General features: G+C 46.2%; 1 long non-coding RNA gene across 1 annotated transcript; it reads right to left on the bottom strand.

Annotated features, from left to right (window-relative positions):
- Positions 1-1,137: 1,137 nt before the first annotated feature.
- On the bottom strand, positions 1,138-11,820 carry LOC128119098 (uncharacterized). Its single transcript, XR_008221446.1, has 2 exons — positions 11,450-11,820; positions 1,138-3,746 (listed from the first exon to the last, which is right to left on the bottom strand). It is a non-coding gene; the product is annotated as an uncharacterized LOC128119098 (long non-coding RNA).
- Between the last annotated feature and the right edge of the window lie 211 nt (positions 11,821-12,031).

Genomic DNA, 12,031 nt, shown 5'->3' with positions numbered 1-12,031 from the left:
TGTCATAATGGTGTAAGAGCTGCTGTTTGATTAACTTCCTGTCTCCCCCTCTTTCTTCATCATGTCACTGGGGACATCCGCTCCTTGTGAGTGAGAACGCCTCCTCTCTTGGCCTGTGTTATGTTCACGTCCAGTATTGCCGTTTCCCTGTGCACACCACGTGTGGTAGTTTTTAACCCCGACGGTATCAGTCGGGAGATTTGTATACAAGCATGACTCCCAGATGCTGCTGTAAACACTGGTACACAATCCAGATGTTACCATCTGTGATCCTAAAAGAGCAACCTGTAACTCTGATCCCTCAGCTCCGATCACCTGTACCATGGTGGGTTCCTTGTCCTCGAATTCTCAGAGTGAGATCACTTTAAAGAGTGTGACTGCTCTGGGGAGATCTGAACATGTCTCTGGGTTATTTGAAGGGAGTTGGGTTTGTTTTGTTTTAATGGAGTCGCTTTTTCACAGCCCATGTTATCACCACCAAGAATAGCGTTCCTTTCCTGCCAGTCCTCTGCAGAACAATAACTTCCAGAGTTCTGAGCTGTAGTTTCCACATGAGCAGGGCAGTGGAAGAGGAGGCGTGTTCAAAGGGGGAAAAAAAAAAAAGCCCCTGGAAGTTAAACTCCGCCCTTTAAAGGGGCAGGTCCGTGCAGTCTGTCTTCGTTACTGTCGCTGGGATCAAACACCATGGCCAGAAGCGACTTGTGGAGAAAAGGGTTTATTTGACTTACATATCCTAAAACCCAGTCCACTGAGGGATGCCAAGGCAGGAACTCAAATTGGGTGGTTACCCGGAGGCAGGAGCTGATGCAGAGGCCTTGGAGGGATGTTGCTCTCTGGCTTGTTCCCCACGGCTTGCTCAGCCTGCTTTCTTACAGCACCTAGAACCACCAGCCCAGGGTGGCCTCACCCACAATGGGCTGCACCATCCCCCATCAGTCACTAATTAAGAAAATGCCCTACAGGCTTGCCTACAGCCCGTCTTATGAGGCATTTTTTCACTTGAGGTTCCTTTCTCGCAAGTTGACATACCTAGCCAGCACCTGGTCCCAGCAAATACCTTTCTGTAGCTCCCTCTCTTGACCTCAGAACCAGAAAAAGCACCCTTCGGCCCTATTCTGAATTTATAAACGACTTAGGGATGGGTTATGTTATTTAATGAATAACTCGTAATGACTTATCGTTTTCAAGAAACAGTTATCTGTCCCATTAACGGCTGGAGACTGTCAAGCAAACCCATGATGCCAAATACAAATGGAGCTTCATTTTGTCCTATCAGTTTCTCCCCGGCGCGTGGGTGGCTCCCACCATGGGGCCTAATCCTCTCGTCATTATGTGTGACTGCTGACTGAAAACCACAACCCAGGGCAGGAGGACCATAAGAAAGCGAATTCCACCTCATTGTCACCGTCTTCTGGAGGAGCGGTTTACTTCAAGATCAGTCACTCTTTTGGAAATTTCTCTAGAGTGAGTCTCACATTCTTTGGTGCTTGGTAGCCATCTCATTTTTAGCAAACTTCCACCCTCAGACATTTAAAGAGCTCCATAAAGTTCACTAAATGAAGACAAAATCCTACTTTTTGAATGACAAAAAAAAAAAAAAACTTAGTTATATTCAGTTTCCTCTCAAAGATCACACTTGTGAACAACCGTCCTTCCATTCAGTTTGCTTAAGCCAAGTACAAAAGCCAGTTAGCACAAGATTTCATTCTCTGCTTTCTGAAGCACGTTTTTTACCAGCGGGAAAGATTAACTCAAGACTGCCAAGTGTGCCTGTGTTTCGGGGTCTTTGGACCATGCAAACGATACCTTGAGCAATTAAGTTTTCTTGTCTAATCTTTGGAAGAATGCAAAACTCAAAGCGGCCATGAGGCCTGTGTCTTGCGTTTAGAGTACACCCTCACCCAAAATGTTTCAGCATGCATGACAAGTGACAGCTGACCGACAGCCTTGGGTAGGCTGCCCAAGACGGGCAAGCTGGTGGGAGAGCTCTTGTTGCTTTAAAGTACTTCCAAAAGCAAAACCAGAAATCAGATAGGGTGCCTCTATTGTCAGCAACCTGAGAGGCAGAGGCAGGAGGATCACCCCAAGTTCAAGGTCAGCCTGTTCTACATAGGGCACTCCAGACACCTGGGGATACTCGGTGAGGCCTTGTTGGAAAAACAAACAAACAAAAACCCTTAGTTCGGAGGAGATGGTAAAACCTGGAAGATGCTATGGCGTGCTAAAGAATAGGAGGGCACGTGGGGGCCCGTTAAACTATTCGGACTCCCTTTGGATGTGTTTGAAATGTTCCATAATAAAAACAAAAGGCAGGAAGGAAGCCCAGGGGAGGGTGAGGAGCCAGGTGGGAGGTAGGGCTTCTTCAAGGAGTGACAGGGGAGTTGTTTTAGTCCTCGTGTTCATAAGAAAGTTATTCCGTGTTTTTCTTATACGAGAATGCATCTCCATCATCCACGGGCAGATGATAGTGGGCAAGCTGAGGTTTGGAGCACACAGAAAGATTTGTAAAAATAAACAGAACAAGGAGAACATTCCAGGTGATGAAAAGGAATGCTGGCATCCGCCCTTGGCAGGACCAAGGCATGCAAGGACTTCCAAGGTAGGCTGGTCCTCTGTTGAGTAAAGCCAGTGTTTCCTCCCCCAGAGATTTGGAGATTCGTGTTCCCTGATAAGGCAGCTGGGCAGGGAAGATGAAACTCACTTAAAACCCAGAGCTCTGGCAGCTGCCCCCCACCTTCCAACCCCACAGCTGAAGGGCAAGACTGCCTTCTGGATTTGAGTCGTGATTTGTCCAATTGAAGTAATAAATGAGCTTGTATTTTGAAAACGATCTGATCTTGGTTGAGAATTCAAGGTCTTTGAAAGGACCAAATCCACACACCATCCCTAACAGGAGCAAAAAAAAAAAAAAAAAAAAAAAAAAAAGCCAAGAAGTCCACTGTTGCGGTGGGATGCTGAATGCTTGAAGCTCGGAGGGATAGGCACTACCGTAGCTGGTTTGGTCTTTTGGTTTTCTGGTTATTTTTTAATTAGATAGCTGATGGTGTGCTGTGTTTTTGAGATCAGCGCTCACTATGTAGTTTTAGACTGGCCTGGAACTTGCTACATAACTCCCAGACCTGCCTCCACCCGGCCTGTGCTGGGATTACAGTCGTGAGCCACAGCTGACAATGTTTTCAAGGGAGAGCTGTTTGAGACCCTTGGATGGCTACAGACTACATGTATAATATTTCAACCCTTCAGATTGCCATCATTTTCTTTTAATTCTTAGTGTAAGTTTCTCTACATACACAAGATACTGCACGTGTATTCAGCTTCAGCCATTAGTATGTAGCCATTTACCATCCACCACCTTGTTAAATCACTTCACCTATAAATACTTAAATATAATCAACCATGTGTTAGTGTCTTTAACAAATCAGTGATTCCTTGAAATTGTCTAATACACAATCCATGTGCGGCTTTTCCTGATTGACCAAGCACTGTTTTCATAGCTGGCTTTTGTGAATCAAGATCATATTTAACTCAGTCATTCTTAGCTATGCTTGACACTCCACTTAAGCTAGCCCTGTGTATTCCTTGTTGTTGGCTTGATGATCCACTGGTCCAAGACCCCCGCGACCCTCACAGCATCCACCCAGTTGAAGAAATGGAGTCACTTGTAGAACATGCAGCATTGTAGATTTGGCCACTTCTCCAGATCCGTTTGTAGAGCTAGTTTCTTGATCTCCAGTATTTCCAGTCCGCTGGGAGAGAGAGTTAAGAGTTTATGAGTCTAAAGTGGTTAGTCAATCCCTGTCATCCGAGCACTTGGGAAATGTAGGCAAGAGTTCAAGGTCATCCTTGGCTACATAGCCACTCTAAGGCCAGCCTGAACTACTTGAGACCCTCCCCTCCCCAAAAAATGTTTCTCAAGCTCAACTAGAATTCTACATAGAAGCCTTTTTTCTTCCTGTTTGCTAAGCATATTCACTCACCTTGAAATGCATTTTCTATGAGAGACATTTTTTCTTGGTCATTTTCAGGAGAGAGACAAGCTTCAAGCTGGGCATGGGGGTATATGCCTTTAATTGGTCTGCTTGGGAGGGATCTCTGTGAGTTCGAGACCAGTCTGATCTACACTGTGAGCTGCAGGCCAGCCAAAGCTACATAGTGAGACAGTGTCTCAAAAAAGAAAGAGTGGCATTCAGCTTTGGTTTTATGTGCTCCTTCCTCTAAGAAATACTTTATTCCATGAAATAATAACATAAATGACTAGCTGGCAGACAAGGATCCTGGACTGGTTGTGGTGGTTTTCTGGCATTTGGGGTGTGAGCTCTTAACTCTCTTTAGATCACTCCTCTCTGAAAAGTAAAGTTTACAAGGAATCTTCAGCCGTGGGAGTAAAAATCAAGATAGCTACATACACAAACCTTTATTAATTGTACACCTAAAGTCAATATTAACCTGTGCTGTTCCAAGGACAGCCTTGAGAAATGAGTGCAGGATCTGGCACCATGAGAAGGTTATATTTAAAAGGCATTTTACATTCATCACTCAGGAATGGAACTTGTGCCACACACCAATCCTAGCCACACACAGACTGCTATCTGCAGTTTTATTCTTGGGCTCCTCTGGTGTGCACTGTAGTTACGGTCCTCTTTGCCCAAGTGTGGAGGTTGTGAGGACCATTTCATTCATTGAAAATTAAACTAGAGTGGCCTTTTTGCAGAGATTTACTGTGTCACGCTCCAATGCACAAATAATAAACAGTGTGTCTCCCTACCCGGGATGGTGTGGAGTGACCAGTTCCAAGTTCAATGGTGCATAATGAAATTTCCAAAGTGGTCGGACAAGCTGGGTGAGTTTAGGACAATGAGCTTTTATGTTTGAAACCGGGACCCCAGCTGTGACAGGCTGGGGAGGTTTTCTTCTACACTTGTATGTTGGGGGGTAGGGAGGCGGCTGCAGAAACTCTAGCAGGCTGAGTGAATGGGTTACCTGCTGTGTACCACAGGAGTTCACTTCATCTCCAGCTGCGAGTCAAGTCTGTAATGGCCCAAGCCTGAATTCTGTGAGAGTGGGGACAGCCTGGAGTGGTTAGGGTGAAATGGCATCCCCAGGGTCTGTCCTGGGCCCCAGGGGAAAGCCATCCATCCGTGCGTAAGTCCCCAGTAGTGCCTCCACTTTCCAAGTTGGTATGGCAACTTCCTTAAGCATGCCCTTCACACACCCGACTCCAGGCACAAGAAACTTGCGTTTGTGAAGCAATAGAGCAGAATGTCTTAAGGCTTTTGCAGAGCTGTCCTGAGAGGTGGCTATAATTTAGAAAGTCCCTCGAAACGCTTGAACCCTAAGAGGTCAGGCATTCTTGGGTGCTGGGGAATATTATCTTAAGGTGTGTTACGTTTGTTTAACTCTGTGAAGCTGTGTTGCTGTGCCTGTCTAAAACACCTAATGGTCTCATAAAGAGCTGACGGGCTAACAGCAAGGCAGGAGAGAGGATAGACGGGGCTGGCAGGCAGAGACAATAGATAGAGGGAAAATCTGAGAAGCAGGAGAGGAAAGAGGGAGCCAGAGAAGGAGGAGGACTCCAGGGGCCAGCCACCCAGCTACACAGCAAGCCACGGAGTAAGATTTACAGAAGAGAATGGGAAAAGCCAAGGCAAGGTAGACAGGATAAGTTAAGGAAAACTGGCAAGAAACAAGGCAAGCTAAGGCCGGGCATTCATAATTAAGAATAAGCCTCCATGTGTGATTTATTTGGGAGTGCCATTGAAGGGTCGAGCTGGACTCCATCCCTTTTTGTCTCCCTCCTGGATGCTATGAGATGCTAATGGACAAACCAGACCTCCTCCACCCTGAGCTCCACAGTGATACCCTGTGCTGTGGTTACTAGAATTTGGGGGCCCCTTCATGGTCATCAGGTGAGAAAAGGGAAATCAGGGTCCCCTCTTGGAATTCTTAGTCTTCTTAATAAAAGAGTTTAAGAATGGACTCAAATGGAAGTTCAAAGACAATTTTATTAGATTTAAAAGGAAAACCAAACCAGGGGAGAATGGGAGAGAGGAGGAAAAAGCCATGCCGCTGAAGCTGGCATGGAGGTTGGACCCATAGCAGACAAGCAACCACATTCAGTGAAAGAGGAAGGCAGCCCAAAATGTTGGGGAAACTCAAAGTGTCAAGGAAAGCATACTTAAAAAAAGAAAGGGCATGCTTTTGATCTTGTTTTAAGACAGGGTCTATATAATCCTGGCTGACCTGGAAAACTCTATGTAGACCAGACTGGCCTCAAACTCACAGAGATCCACCTGCCTCTGAGGCGTGAGCCTCCACACCTGACTACACTTGGCATTTTGATGTGAGTCCTTGTGCTCACAAGGCCAGCGCTTTGTCCACTGCACCATCCTCCCAGCCATATTGAGGCTGTTGAGAGCAGGAAGCCAAGCACAAGTGATTCAAATATGCTCCTTCATTTTGTTGCCAGCCATGTGTAAATCTGAGACTGTGACCTACATGATGTGCCTTAAAGGTGCCAGTGATTTCTGTCAAAACATGCGCAGGAGACTTCTCGAGCAGACAGACGTATCCTGTGTAATTCAGACTCCACAGGCAGACTAATCCTACTTCCTTCCTAACAAGTCCCCCTGTCAGCGAGCTGTTTCTGGGTCCTGCCCACCGGAGGAGACTGCCATACCTTCTGGAATAAAAGGGAGGGACCTGGGAGGATCTTTAAAAAGGACCAAATGTAGTGCCGGTGATGTCCTGTTTCTTAGCAGCTTCTTCAGCATTTTCATCAACCACATTGGGAACTGAGTCACATGCCCAAGGCCTGAAGCACAGGGCAAGAGGGGCTAGTGGCCCTGACCAATGAAACTCACCCTCTCTCTCCTTGGCTCCCTGTGCTGGTTTGAATAGCCATGGCCTCCATAGAGGCACATGTTTGAATGCTTGGCCCATAGGGAGTGGCACTGTAGGAGGTGTGGTCTTGCTGGAGGAAGTGTGTCACTGTGGAGGCGGGCTTTGAGGTCTCCTACGCTCAAGCTGTGCCCAGTGTGATACACGGTCTCCTTTTCCTACCTGTGGATCAAGATGTAGAACTCTCAACTCCTCCAGCATCATGTCTGCTGCCTGCCTGACTGCCACCAGCCGTGAAGATAATGGACTAAACCTCTGAACTGTAAGCCAACCTGAGTTTTCCTTTAAAAGAGTTGCTGTGGTCATGGTGTCTCTTCACAGAAATAAAAACCTAACCAAGACACTCGCCCTTTGCTGGAATCCCCAGAACTACTCCATTGTCTGTAGTTCATGCCTTTGGAGCCTGTCTCCTATGTTGATATGAGAAACAGTCACCTGAGTGGCCAGCTACACACACACACACACACACACACACACACACACACACACTACACACACACTCACTCATACACACACACATACACACACACTCACTCACACACACACACACACACTCACACACTCACTCACCACATCACTTTGACTCTTGGGATTGATGGAGGTCCTCGATGGACAAAAGTTGGCTCCAGCGCGTCTGAGCCACACCCCCGTACATCATCGAGTCCAGGTTATAATTTCTATGTCTCAGTGAAAGCAACCCGCAAGGTTTTGTGTCCTCACTTTCTCTCCCACAAACCACAGAGCGAACTTAAACTTTCTCAGTGAAAACAAGGCCCACAGCTGGGATGTCAGAGGTACCTAGAGCCCTGGGATTCCCACATGTACCCTTCCCTCCTCGAAAGCCATTGAGAAGGACTGTTCTTGACAGCACACACCCAGTCCACGCACTGTGGACACCCACCTGAGAGCTGCCCTGTCCCTGACTCCTAAACAGCCCACATGTCCCAGGAGATGGCACGGTTTCAGCTGGAAGGGAACGTGTTGGGCTCAGTAATGCCAGCACTTTCTCCCTGCTCACACTGCATTGGCTTGTCATAGAGCTCTTGGCATGGCAGATATTCCTGGGCACCTCATACGGCACTGGTCTCCTGACTGATATATCTCTGTTACAGCAGTCAGAGGACTCCTGGAAATCTTCTAGGGTCCATGCTTACTGACCAGGCTCCTGAAGCCAAGCTTGAAGGTGGGCAGGGGGACTGCCAGTACTGTCTTGGAATCAGGCTTCCTAATGGCTAGCTGAAGAACCCCACGGAGAAAGCAAATAAAGAATCTGGGACCCACCGGTTGGGCTGCAGAATTGGCTTGGCAGTTAAGAGCACTTGTTGCTCTTGCAAAGGACTGGGGTTCGATTCCTAGCACTGGTATGATGGCTAACAACCATCTGTAATCCCAGCCCCAGGAAATCTGATGTCCTCTTCTGATCTTTGAGGGCACCAGGCATTCCTGTGGTGCACATACACGCATGCATACAAAACACCCATGTGCATAAAATAATACAATAAATAAATCCAAATAAATAAATAAAAGAATCCAAGACCCGTGAGTCCAGCTCCATTAGCAACTGATGGCACAGGGTAAATTCTCTCTTCCTTCTCCACTTAGACTTTTAAGAAGGGGGGGCACTCTAGTTAGGGAGGGGGGAGGAGATAATCCAGAAAAGGGGAAGAGGAGGATAAGATAATAGTAAGGACATCTGAAAAAAGTCATAAGGAATCATACTACTATCTACCTAAAATACCTCCAATACATGTAAGTTAGTGTATAAATACCGCATATAGAAAAGTTTCCATCTTAACTGATAAAAAATGCTTCCTCCAAGAGTCAAGTCTATCTACCAAAAACTCCAACACCAGGCAGAGGGGCCCTCTTTTGGTTGTCAGGGATGTCCAGGAGACTCCTCAGACTTACAGACTAAATTTTCTTGCTGTTCTTGGTTGCCCTTTAAAGATGGAAGGTAAGTCCTTGTTGAAGACACCGTGTACTTTAGACACAGGGCCCAAGGGCCACTGAGGTGGGACTGATCTGAAAGCCTCCTCCCTGAGGACTGAGTTTCATGGTACTAGAAGGTACCACGTAAGCTTCCAAAGGAAGGAAGTAACAACTGTCCTACCCATCTATGATGCTTAGGAACCCCAACTACACCCAGCATGGCTGGATAACCCTCAGTGCAGTGGTGACCTGCGTACCCTGACATTAGCTGATAGCGATCCAATTGGGCTAAAAACTGCTCAATGAGGGGGAAGCTGTGCCTGGCACTGGAAACCTGGCCAACTACAGGGCTAGAGAAGTCATGGATTTTGGAGAAGAATCTACAACTGCCACTTTGCTAAACCAGCTCAATCCCTAAATATTTGTCTATTTACCCACAGATAAGTGTAGTCTTCACCCTCATCAAGGAAACTTCTCTTTGCAACAGACGGAGACCACTACAGAAAACCACAACCATCCCAACTCCGAGTTGTGGAGCCCAGTCCTAGCTTATGCATGTACAACACATTTTCTTGCATTTAAGGCTCAGGAACCGTTGCCAAAGAGAGGGCAAAAAGATTAGAAGTCCCAGAGGAACAGGGAGTTTTCAGTGGGATTGTGTCTCCTGGAAATGTCAGAAGCTACACCCATGAAGTCTCACCAGCATGGTTGCCGAAAGCTCAGGAGGCCTCAACCCTACACAAGGAACTACAGGCAAGTGAGGACTGCCGAGGGCTGCAGAAATAGTCTTCCCAGGGAACAGCATACCAGTTGGTTACCTAGTACCAAATGGTCAGCCATGAAAACATATCCATGCAAGTAACATTATACGGACTGAACAGAAATACACACACACACACACACACACACACACACACACACACACACGTACACACACACATACACGTGCACATATACGAATACTTAAATATGTAACAATGAAAACAGAGGTGATGAGTTTGAAAACAAGGAGGGGTATGTTGGGGTGGAGGGAGGAAAGGGAAGAGGGAAATGGTGCAATTATATGAAAATCTCAAAAAGAAGAGAAAGGAAGGAAGGAAGGGAGAAAGAAAGAGAGAGAGAGAAAGAGAGAGAGAGAAAGAGAGAGAGAAAGAGAGAAAGAGAGAGAGAAAGAGAGAGAAAAAGAGAGAGAGAAAGAGAGAGAGAGAGAAAAAGAGAGAGAGAGAGCTGGGTGGAGGCGCACGCCTTTAACCCCAGCACTCGGGAGTCAGAGGCAGGCGGATCTCTGAGAGTTTGAGGCCAGCCTGGGCTACAGAGTGAGTTCCAGGACAGGCTCCAAAGCTACACAGAGAAACCCTGTCTCAAAAAAAAAAAAAAAAAAACAAAAAAACGGAAAAACCAAAAAAAAAAAAAAAAAGAAAGAAAGAAAGAAAAGAAAGAAGAGAAAAAAGAGAAAGACAAGGAATTAGCTGTGTTTTGAAAAGCCTAGATATGTGCAAATATTTGCCCTTCTTCCCGCCCTGCCTGCCTGTACTGCCTGGGATTACTGTCTCAACAAAGCCTTAATGTACTTGCTTTGACTTTGGTTCTGGGTTTTCAGACCTAGCGTAGGAAAGGATAATACCAGAACACCTTGGATTCTTTTCTCAATTTCAAAGCTTGTAAGTCTCTCTCTTTTTAAAATGTGTATTAGCATTTTGCTTGCACATCTCTGTGTGTGTGTATCAGGTGCGATATTGGACCCGTGGAAGCCAGATGTTTGGTTATGGGCCACCATGTGAGTGCTCGGAACTGAACTTGGGTCCTGTGGAAAAGCAATACTGAGCAGTCTTTAACCAGTGAGCAATCTCCCCAGCTCCCCCTCCAAATATTCTTATTCATTTTTATTGTATGAATGTTTTGCCTGCATGTCTCCATTGTGTGTGCCAGGTTCCCATGGAGGTCAGAAGAGGGCGTTAGATTATAGGAGGCCATGAGCCACCATGTAGGTGCTGGAAATTGAACCCCTGGGTCCTCTGTAAGAGCAGCCAGTACTCCTAACCACTGAACCATCCCTCCAGCCCCCTTGTAAAAGATTTTGACCTTGATCATTTATTTTCTTATGTTATTTCTAAAAGCCATGCGTAGCTATAGTAGAAAATTTGGAAAAATGCAAATAATTACTAAATGATGAAAACCTTGGGCATATTAGAAAGTTTACTTCTGGCTTTTATTCTTTCCAAAAGCTGCTTTTTTGTTGTTGTTGTTTTTTGGTTTTTTGTTTTTGTTTTTTTGAGACAGGGTTTCTCTGTGGTGTTTTGGTGCCTGTCCTGGAGCTTGCTTTGTAGACCAGGCTGGCCTCGAACTCACAGAGATCCGCCTGCCTCTGCCCCCTGAGTGCTGCGATTAAAGGCATGCGCCACCACCACCTGGCCCAAAAGCTGCTTTATAGGCTGGAGAGGTGGCTCAGAGGTTAAGAGCAATGGCTGCTCTTCCAGAGGTCCTGAGTTCAATTCCCAGCAACCACATGGTGGCTCACAACCGGTGCCCTCTTCTGGCCTGCAGACGTACATGCAGACAGAACACTGAATACATAATAAATAAATCTAAAAAAAAAAAAAAAAAAAAAAAGCTGCTTACTTACTATTATCTGTTTGCTGATTGGTTGTTATTCTTTGTGTTTTGTTTCACGGAGTTGAAGGGCACACCCATGCTAAGCAAGCCCTCTACTGATGAACTGCTCCTCCAGCCGATGTGTGTTTGGTTCCCACTGTCTTTCCACAAAACAGCAAGATGGATTATTTCAAAACACTTGGGTCCACAGCAGACCGTCTGTAGATTTGTGTATAGACCACTTACGTGGGAATAAATATAATATGAATAATATAAAAGGAATACAAACACATAGGGTAGGAGTCCCAAGTGTATTCTAGAAACAGCTAGAATTTTCTGACATCCCCCAGCATGCTTTAACAACGCCTTGGTCTTTGGTAGATTTTCTGAGCACACATGAGGACTGAGCCTCCTCTTCACACTCAGTGGCACTAATAATAATCTCCCGGGTGATGTTCTGAGAACAATAAGCATGGGAGGGGAGCTGATGAGGCACCACTATAAATACTCACTGCAATAAGAACTGTCAGGAGGGCCTCCGTGCGGAGCGATGCTAGGCAGCTGGAGTGAATACTGCTAAAATAGGGAGTAGTCATGTTGACTGTGGAGGCAA

This window comes from Peromyscus californicus, unplaced genomic scaffold, assembly GCF_007827085.1.
Source record: "Peromyscus californicus insignis strain IS unplaced genomic scaffold, ASM782708v3 Scaffold_23__1_contigs__length_62951481, whole genome shotgun sequence".
In the NCBI taxonomy this organism is placed as follows: domain Eukaryota; kingdom Metazoa; phylum Chordata; class Mammalia; order Rodentia; family Cricetidae; genus Peromyscus; species Peromyscus californicus.
The sequence above is the reverse complement of the archived record's forward strand: the minus strand, read 5'-3'. Positions and strand labels throughout refer to the sequence as shown.